The sequence below is a fragment of the Phascolarctos cinereus genome, unplaced genomic scaffold, assembly GCF_003287225.1.
Source record: "Phascolarctos cinereus isolate Bilbo 61053 unplaced genomic scaffold, phaCin_HiC Scaffold_9;HRSCAF=440, whole genome shotgun sequence".
NCBI classification, from domain to species: Eukaryota; Metazoa; Chordata; class Mammalia; order Diprotodontia; family Phascolarctidae; genus Phascolarctos; species Phascolarctos cinereus.
The window spans coordinates 212,466,153-212,475,240 of record NW_027556402.1 but is presented as its reverse complement, the minus strand read 5'-3'; the positions used below and the strand labels follow the sequence as shown (position 1 = coordinate 212,475,240).

The 9,088-nt window shown below is 44.7% G+C and overlaps 1 protein-coding gene across 3 annotated transcripts in view; it reads left to right on the top strand.

The window, feature by feature from the left end:
• The first annotated feature begins 470 nt into the window (after positions 1-470).
• The window catches only part of DENND2B (DENN domain containing 2B), a 207,670-nt gene continuing 199,052 nt past the window's right edge, over positions 471-9,088 (top strand). The window contains exon 1 of one of the 3 annotated variants that reach the window (XM_021002004.2): positions 471-557. The gene's annotated coding sequence lies outside the window, so the exon portion shown is untranslated. Of the gene's footprint in view, positions 558-906; positions 1,015-9,088 lie in introns of those variants that run through there. The other 2 variants (XM_021002007.2, XM_021002003.2) reach the window with 2 other exon arrangements.

Genomic DNA, 9,088 nt, shown 5'->3' with positions numbered 1-9,088 from the left:
TCGAGATTCTTTGCCATCTGCTTTATCCTATCCTATTTAGTATGGCTTCTGCAGAATTCCATCAATCATTTGGTTTAGACTTACTGCTAATTCCCAGCAGGCCACTACTTATTATTAAATGATATTTTGGGGAGGTCTTGGTTTTGCATAATGTATTTAGGCTTCATTCTCACACAGTCCTTAGAGCTTCCAGGGCAGACTTGTCCCTCCCTGGTCTGGCTGGAGACAAATAGCCTTTGCTCCCTGGTGGTTTCTGAATTAGGTGCTACAGGTAGTATTAGTAGTAGGGCATAAAGGCCCTCCTCCTTATGTGACTATGCCAGCTTCCCTCAGACATACGGACTAGAAGAAAGGAAAAACCTTTGAGCTGCTCAGGCAGCTTTTCAGAGCAGACTCTCCCAGCTCATGCATACCAGCAAAGTCCCTTTTTTCCTTCAATGATTGAAACCATCTGGACTTCAGGAGGGTCACGTGTGTGTGAGAAAATGACATAAAGTTTCAGCCTTTCTTGTTTTCCGCTGCCCAAAGTAAACCAACCTGGGGCAGACGCTGAGGAGGTAAGGAGAATAGAGTCCCCTCAGTCTGGGCAAGCTACCCCAGAACGACCCCTGGGCCAAATCCCCCTAATCCCCGGCTCGATCACCAGACCCCCACTGAATCTCTCGCACACTTTCCGGCTCTGCATCCCGGCTCCCTTCACATCTACATCCTGCACACACCCCTCCTTGGGTCCCTGCACGCCTACCTCGGCCTCCCCACCCCCCACCCCAGCTTCCCCCTCCTCCCCGCCCCCGGTTTCGCTCAGTCTCGAGCAGAGGCACACCTCCTCCACGCCCCACTCTTTCCAAATCTGCTCCTGGCTCTGCGGCGCTCGCTCTGTTCTCCTTCCCCCCAGAGCCCTGCTTGCAGCTGGGGGTGCGGATGCCTGTTCCGCTGGCTGCCTGTGCCGCAGGCTGCCCAGTCTCTGGGAGGCGTTTCTGCGGATGGCCGGATTGCGGCGGGCGGGCCGTGGAGGTGAGTGCGGCTGGGGCCGGAGGGGAGCGCGGAGAGCGGAGAGCAGAGCCTGCAGCGCAGAGCCAGCTGGCCGGCCCAGGGCTCCCGGCCTCTGCGTGGACGGGAGGGGGCGCCTGCTGGGCTCCGCTGGACTTGGCGCTGCGCTGCGTGGCCTCCTGCCCGCTGCCGGGGCTCTCCTTTCTTCCCGAGTCTTCTGGGGCCGGGGGAGCGGGGTCCAGCGCAGGCGAGGAGCTGCCCTTGGCCGGGGCGCGGACTGCGAGGACGGAAGAGCTCACTAGCAGCCGCAGGAGCGCGGGCTCCGGGCCCAGAGCACCCCTTGCAAGCAGGGTGCCTGGATGGGCTCCCCTTCCCTGTGTGCACTCCCCAGCCACAGCAGGGATCAGGGTGTAGGCTTGTGGGGACCACGAGTGTCCTACCAATGGGTGATTGAGCTTGGTTTGGGGTCTACAGAGGCATTTAACATGAACAGAACCGAATGGGAGAAGTTGCTTAAGGTATACCCCAGGGCTACTTCTTGCACATAACTGGGTCTTCACAAACGCTTGTGGAATGGGACCGAATCCCTCCAGTACCTTTCATCTCTTCTCAAGAGTGTCTGCTGCTTGGTGCTTAGGGAGCTTTGTGATAGGACTATGTGTGACAGCGAAGCTCTAGTATCAGTGCTTACTACTTTTCACCTCTAGCTTTGGTCCGCCTTGGACGTGAGTATGTGTATGCTCCCCAGTCACTGGAGTTAGGACTTCTAGGATAGGCTTGGACTCTAAGTGTCTGCACAATAGACTTTTCCTTCTGGAAAATCTTATGCTTTCTGAGTTTGAGATTCTATGCATTTGGGATTCCCCAGTCCCTGGACCAATGTTAAATTTTAGTTAGAAGTTAGTGAAAATACAGCTATTATTTTTCCCCCTTCTAGTTGTACAGACCATAAAATCTGGGCCATGGGACCCGAACTTCCTTGGAAGAATAAACAGACAAGGTTTAGACCTTCTTGTAACGTATTTTAAGTTATTGCCTCTGCAGGATGCTGCTTGGACAGTAAGGTCCCTTAGAGGGACAGGAAAGAGAACAGTTAAAATGAGTTTTGGAAGTGGTGTTAAACCATGATCCCTTTTAAAGAGATCAGCTTCAATGCTCTAATAAGTAAGCTGCTTTCGGTTTGAAAAATCTAAGAAGTTTCTGGGTGATCTGCAAAGCAAAAAATGATTCTTTGAAAATAGTCTTCTTTTGAAGGATATTCTTTCTGAACTCTGTGTGCTATGAAGCACAATAGGTCCCATAACTTTGGTGAGCTGTCCATTTCCAAACTTAAGTACATTTACTGGACATTCAGATGGTGGTACTTAAAAATGGGTAGTCTCACATTCCAATTTAAGGCAGATTTTTGACAGTGGGCGCCTACCAGGTGGTTTAGTGGAAAGAATCCTAACAACAGTTTCTTCTACTGTGAAATGAGGGATTGGACTTAGAGGATCTTTAAAGTTCCTTCTTTAATATCCTATGAGGGATTTTTCTTTGTCTATATATCATTGATAAACGTTGAGTACCTACTGTGTGCTGTCTGTTCCTGCCCATGAAAAGTCTGCAGTAGCTCATAAAATCATTATTGTGCCTTATGATTGGAATAGTCAGTAAGCTTCCTCATCTGTAAAAAATAAGGGGGGGGGTGTAGCTGAAATTCCTTCTAAAGTGCTATTATTTGAAGCACAAAGGGAAAAGGGGAAAGGAATAAGCCAGGGAATTTGCCAGGCACTGTTCTAGATTCTTTACAAATATTATATCTTCTGATATTCACAACAACCTGGGAGGTAGGTGCTTTATTATCCTCATTTTACAGTTGAGGAAACTGAGAGAGGTTAAGTGGCTTGCTCAGTATAACACAGCTAGTAAGTATCTGAAGCTGGATTTGCACTCAGGTCTTCCTGATTCCATACTCTAGCTACCTCACAGAGATCATTTGGTAGTCAGGGAAAGCTTCATGGAGGTAGGGTTTGAACTGGGTCTGGAAAGAAGACCTAGACAAGTGGAAAGAAGGAGGGTGAAATGGTTTGAGCAAAGGCAGGAAGATACTTGACATATTCTTGTGGCGTGGAATTGGAAGAATGATGGGGGTCAGATTGGACAGAGAGGATCGTGTCAAATTGATGAAGGATCTTGAGTGCTTTGGGCCAAGGAGTTTAGATTTAATCTTGTAGACAACGGGGATCTGGTGAAAGTTTTTGATGAGCCAGTGGGATTCTGGGGAAAGGGGTATCCAAGATGGTTATGTAGGAAGATCAGTCTGGCAGCGGTGTGCATGAAGTTACAAGTAATATATAGGATTGGTACCTAAGGCTAAATAAATAAATGTTTCACCCAGATGATTTTCGCACTTCCCCTTCTCTTACTCCCTTACATTGCTTGGCTCTCTGGACAAGAGCTGGTATCACTGATCACATGGCTGTGTAGACCAGGAAAGAGCTGAAGCCAGGGAAGTAGGGGTGCAAACAGAATGTGCTCGTTGAAAGAATCAACCACAGCAGCAGTTGTTTGTTCTTTATGTTTGCAAAATGTTTCACGATCCTTGGTGAAAGTTCCTCTTTCCCAACAAAACCCTGGGAGGGAGATCAATAATAACATGAGGTTATAACTTGTCTAAGATGCCCCTTCTGGGGTTAGAGGCTGGGTTACCATCCAGGGGCCTAGACTGAGGTGCCTGGTTTTTCCATAGATTCTCTTATCTTAAAATTTGGCATCTTAAATTTAAAGCATGTTGATAACTGGTAATCTGCAATCTGACACTAAGAAGTTTGTCATAATAATGAATCTAGTTGAAATTAAAATCTTGATCTACTCTTTAGTTTTACTTTGAGGACCATTAGGATTCTCTGGGAGAAATAGTCTGGTAGACCAATGTTGAAGGGAAACTGTTCTTATCTCTCTAAACTTTCTAATAATAACTAAGATTTATGTCGTGTGTTTGAGACTGGCGAAATGCTTTATAGATTTCATCTTCACGGCAACCCTGTGAGGTAGGGACCGCTGATCTGATTGTCCTCATTTTAGCCATGAAGATACCTAGCCCTAGGAAGGTCAAATGACATCATCTGTGGAGGTCACACAGTAGTGAATGTGGGAGGTGGGATTCCTATCTCCAGGAATCACACCATGCTACCTTTTTATTAACTAGTTACTTTTTGCTTACTATAGATGTGCAGAAAAGGAACTGTTTATTTCTGGCTCAAATGCATTCCCATGACCTCTGGTCCTCTGCAGATAAGAGGACAAGGGAGTAGTGAGCAGTACTGAGGCATGATGTGATATAAAGAGCCCTGAACCAGATGGTGGGAGATCTGGGTTCTACCCCTGATCTTGTTCCTCACTAGCTATATGCTCTTGGACACCGCTTCCCCTATGTAAGCCTCAGTTTCCTTAGTTACAGATTAAGAAACCAGATAGAGTGATCTCCATGGGCCCCTTCCGACTTGAATGTCCTATGTTTTTTAGAAGCCTTTTGACCTAAACTGCTTCCCCCTTTTAATGTTGTTTGTATTATTGTTGCAGGCAACCACAAGGCCTTTTCACCTGGATTAGTGCACTTCTGAAGATTGAGGTGCTAATGGGGCTCATGTTGGGGCAGGGGCCGTTCTAATCCGGGGCCAAAGAGAAGAGGGCACAAGAGGTGGTGTAGGAGATGCCTCAGGCTTTCCTTGTCACCACAGCACAAGGGCCAAGTTCATAGATAGTACATTGTCCTTCTCTTTTATGTTGCTGATAGAGTCACCTTATAGAAAGTGGTTTTTTCCCCCTGTCCAAGAAAGCATGAGTCCAGGGGATGCTTGCAGTTCAGAGTGGTTCATTTTCCTTGGAAAACCTCTGTCAACTCCAGAGACACAGCCTTGGCTGGTAGGAATGGGGCACATGGAGTTGACTTCAGAGGACTATGTATGTGTGCGGCAGACAGGAGCCCATTTAGGGCTGGACTTCTGTGTAACGAATCTGCTTTTGAAAGGGTGGCTGCCCAGACTTAAGCTTGGGGACCCAGGTCTTGGTACCTTGTCACCTTTTCTCATTTTTCAATGGTGAATGAAGGACTGCCCCTGAAGGCCATCATTACCTTTAGTGTGTTTTGTTGTGGGACTGAAAGGAAAACTTAGCTTGATTTGCTTCCAGGGAGCATGGGACAGTGGCCATCATTTCCTGTGGCATTTTTTAAAAAGAGGTTGACTGTGAGAATGCTCTTGAGTTGTGTCTCTGAAAGAGACATCAACAACTCTGCTTGCCTGAGGATCGTAAATATTTAGTCGGCTGTTTTGGGCCCAATACCCAGCAGTTTGGACGTTTTATACAGTCAATTTTATGATTTGTTAGGAGGATAACTTGGGTTTCTTAAGTTGTTTAAGAACTTAGGAAAATAGAACTGGAATAGCCCTCTTACGTCTTTGATAGAATCTATTGCAATTGAAGAGCTTTGGACTCTTGAACCCAGACTAACTCTAACCTATTTTTAAACTGTTCCCAAGGGGGAAATTCTACAGCCTGTGTGGGGACAGATTTTGCATCATTCCTGGAGAGAAAACTGGAGTTTTCACCCTTTCAACAAAGGAGACTTAGCTAACCTAGGTTTTCTTTTGCTCTGTTCACCTTTGAACCCCCATGTCTCCCTGGGTTTAAAGGGACTTCTATTGATAGGGGCACAAGCCTCCCAGAGCCTAAGAAACATCAAAGGATCACCTAGCAATGTGTGTTTCCAAAACAGGAATAAATCACTATCCTTTCCTGGCCCCCCAGCAGTGAGTTTTTACAAATAATATGCACTGTGCCCTTTCTTCCTCGGCCTTTCTTCTCAGCTAAATGAGATGAGCTTTCTCAGTCTGTCTTCATAGGTCATGCTTATAGACCTGTGATTATTCTTGTTTCTCTGTTTCTGTGTTATGCAGGAAGTCAGATATGCAGGCAATTAGAGTTTTCAGTTGGAAGGGGACATTTTGAAGTGAAGTGAGTTTGTGTTTTAAAACACATTTTAAGTATGAGTAATTATGCTAAATCTAGGGACATTTTAAAAGTTTTTCACCAAAAGAATTTTGCCTAAGGTTTCCAGCTGGTTAAAAACTTCATTACTTTGAGACAGCGTGGCATCGAAGAGCAGAGCCTGGCCTTGGAGTACTTCCCAAGTCTACCATAAACTGGCCAGGCGACCCTGGACAAGTCACTTAACTATCTCAGTGCCCCCAGGCAACTCTCTAAAACTACCTATAAGTAACAGGAAAGTGGCTGAGGTACACCTATTGAGGGAGTTCCTTGCCAGGCGCTTCCTCTGCTAATGATATCCCAATTTGGGTTGACTTTTTTTTTTTCTCTTCAATTGCTTCGGTTGATTGAAATTTTGAAAATCACCAATTCAATCCAATCAAGTCACTCCCAAACCAGAAATCTAGAAATCATCTAGATTAAATCCTGGGATTGTGGAGAATATTTTGGGTTGAGCTCATTTAATCCTGTGTTGATGTAAAAGAAACAGATCCCTCTTCTGTGGGATCCCCCTGTAATCCCTGAACGGGGGTGAGCCTTTTTTTTCCCCCTTAGTAGTTTCCTAGTTTTCATTCCGTCGTCCACTTTGAGTAGACAAGAGTATGTATTTGATTTTGTTTTCTTCCTTTGAGCTGAGGCTGGGCTGTGTTGGATCATTTGAGAGTCAGAGCAGGTAATGTGGGACAGCAGATTGAGAGCTGGAGGACCTGGATTTGAGTCTGAGTTTGGGCCTGCCCTTGATTAGCTGGCTGGGGTGGCTTTCGTCCGGTTATTCCTTTCTGGACTTTGGTTTCCTCTTTTGCCACAAGGAAGGAATTGGACCAGGGCATTTATTTCTAAGTTCCCCACCAGCATGATTTTTTAGGGTTTCATGAACCAGGGTGGCCAAACATGGTAAAGTGAAAAAAACACTGAATTTGAAGTCTGGAACCTTGCGTTCCAATTCTGGCTTTGTTACTTCCTAGTTGTGTGACCTTGGGCAAGTCATGGCCTTTCTTGTCTTCAGTTTTCTCAGCTGTAAAATGAACAGGTTGGGTTAGGTGACCTTGATTGTTTCTAAATCTCTATGTCTATGACCCTATAAACTTCCATCTTTTTTTTTTTTGCTTTTTGGTGAGGCAGTCGGGGTTAAGTGACTTGCCCAGGGTCACATAGCTATTAAGTGTCAAGGGTCTGAGGCTGGATTTGAACTCAGGTCCTCCTGACTCCAAGGCCAGAGCTCTATCCACTGTGCAACCTACCTGTCCCTAAACTTCCATCTTTAAGTCTTAAGTTTGAATTCAAATATATTTATCTTGGGAATTGGCTCCTTCCTCACTACAAGCCCACAAACCTTCCCCGGAAGCTTATTGATCTGGGTCTGGACACATGCCAAACTCACTACCCGAGCTGAAGCTGAATCCCCCAGGGAAGAGCCCTCTATGAGGGAGGAAGTGTGGAGGAGTAGAAGGAACGCTGAACAGGAAGTCAGGAGTCCATTGCCAGCCTTGCCCCCTCCTTACTCGCTGTGACATTGGACAAGACACCTGGGCCTTATTTTCCTCACCTATAAAATGAGAGCACTGGACAAAATGATCTCTATGCTTGCTTTGTTCTGCCATCAAACGTTTGTGGTGTGACAAAATCATACTGGTCCACAAAACTTTTACTATCAAAAGCCCTTACTTCTTAAAATCTACTGAAAATGAACTTTTCCTTATCTTTCTCTCTGTTTTAGCCTTCCAGCCCTGATCTTTTTCTTGTCCCCCTGAACTACTGAGATTCATTGGGTCCATCTTCTTCCTCCATCTTCCCCTCTTTGCCCTGAAGCTGTAGGGGGAGGAGCAATTCTTAGTAAAGAATGTAGATGTTTTACCAGTCTGTACTTCACTTTGGGCTGGGAAACACTCTGTTAAGGTATTATATAGGAAGCCAGTAAAAAAAAAAACAATTCTGGATATAAGTATGTGGAAGTTGAATACATCTGTGTATGGCCCATCCCAATCTTTTCCCTAGGACATGTGGTAAGATTGTTTACAGCAAGGATGTATTTGACATTGGAAGTCTTATTTTGTAGATTGTGGAGGGAGGTAGAACTCCAGTAAGGACTGAGGTGAGATTCAATTCCTCATTTCATCTGGGACCCCAGATCTCATTTGTCATTACCAGGGGACTCAGATTCAGACCACAGTATGGTTAGCAAACTGTTCTGTATTAGGAAATGGTAATGTGGTTCTATAGAAAGGCCTTTCCCTTAAAAACACACACACACACACACACCCCTTTTTGAACTTGAGACTGTTACTTGCATATCTATACTCAAAAGGCTTTACATATAAATTACAGAACCTTAGAATTGAAAGGTCATTTATTCTAACCTCCTCATTTTATTTTTATTTCCTTTTATAAAGTTTTATTGATGCCTTTAACTTTTATATCATAGTCATTTCCAAATATGCCTCTCTTTTCTCTCCAACCTAGCAAAAGCTATTTCTTATAACAAATATTAAAAAATGACAGGTCAATGTGTTCAGGCATAAAAACCTCATAACTAAAATAAGAAAAGCAGAATATTCAATGTTTCCTTTGGGGACTATAATGCAAAAAAATTACACTTAATAAAGAGTCGTAGAAGCTATTTGGAAGCTAAATAATCTAATCTTAAAGAATGAGTGGGTCAAAGGACAAATTTTTGTTGTTCGGTTGTGTCCAACTCTTCATGACCCCATTTGGGGTTTTCTTGGCAGAGATACTGGAGTGGTTTGCCATGTCCTTCTCCAGTTCATTTTACAGATGAGGAGCTGAGGCAAACAGGGTTAAGTGACTTGCCCAGGGTCACACAGCTAGTAAGTGTCTCAGGTCAGATTTGAAATTAGGAAGATGAATCTCCCTGACTCCTGGCCTAGTACCCTATCCACTTCGCCCCCTAGCTGCCCCAAACAAACCATAGAAACAATCAATAACTTCATTAATGAGAATGACAATAATGAGACAACATTCCAAAATTTGTAGGATGCAGCCAAAGTAGCACTTAGGGGAGAATTTATATCTCTAACTGTATACATCAGTAAAAGAGAGAAAGAACAGA